The following is a 731-nucleotide window of genomic DNA, read 5'->3' on the forward strand; positions in this document are numbered from 1 at the left end:
CGGGCGGGTAATCCCGCTCTCGGCCCATCCCAACCTCCCGACTCGGATGGAGGGGCTGCGAGGAGGAAGGTGTCCCCTCCTCGTAGCCAAATAGGAATACAAGCGCCGGCCGACTAGGCCGGCGCGGGAAGAAGCGCACGAGCGCGAAGGCGCCGAGGGCCCCCTGAAGAATACTAGAAAGTGTACCGGGGGGCCCTCGAATTATGGCGCACGTGTTGGACATCCCCAGGGGTTTTAGTGGGTATACCTCCCCCATTTTCTAGGGGAGGGAGTCCCACATACCCCCGGAGGCTTACCCGAGCCTCCGGGGGATGCGTAACGCATTTCCCCTGGGTTATCAAAAAAAAAAAAAAAAAGGTTAGTTTTGAGGGAGGTGCGGGGGTGCAGCCCCTCGCTAGTCGTTCGATATTTACATATAAAGTGTAGTAAAAAGAAATCCATTATTTTTCCAATAGGTGGCTTTAGTAATGTGTATCTTGCGTTGTATAAGTGCGCACGGTTTACGCTAGATGGCGTTAGAAAGATAAGCTTTGGAACTAAAAAAGTTCTCAGACAGTTTTGTGATTGTTTGACTCAGTATTGTTTGAGCCCGCGTCAAAGATGGACACCAGCAAACAGAAAATACCCCATATTTTAGTTTTTCTTCGATAAAGGCAAAAACGCAAGCCAGGCGGCTGAAAATGTGAATAGTGTTTATGGTCCTGATACTGTAACAGCCAATCACACGCAAT

The sequence above is a fragment of the Odontomachus brunneus genome, unplaced genomic scaffold (assembly GCF_010583005.1).
Source record: "Odontomachus brunneus isolate Ranch 3 - 2012 unplaced genomic scaffold, Obru_v1 Obru_scaffold_174, whole genome shotgun sequence".
Classification (NCBI taxonomy): Eukaryota; Metazoa; Arthropoda; class Insecta; order Hymenoptera; family Formicidae; genus Odontomachus; species Odontomachus brunneus.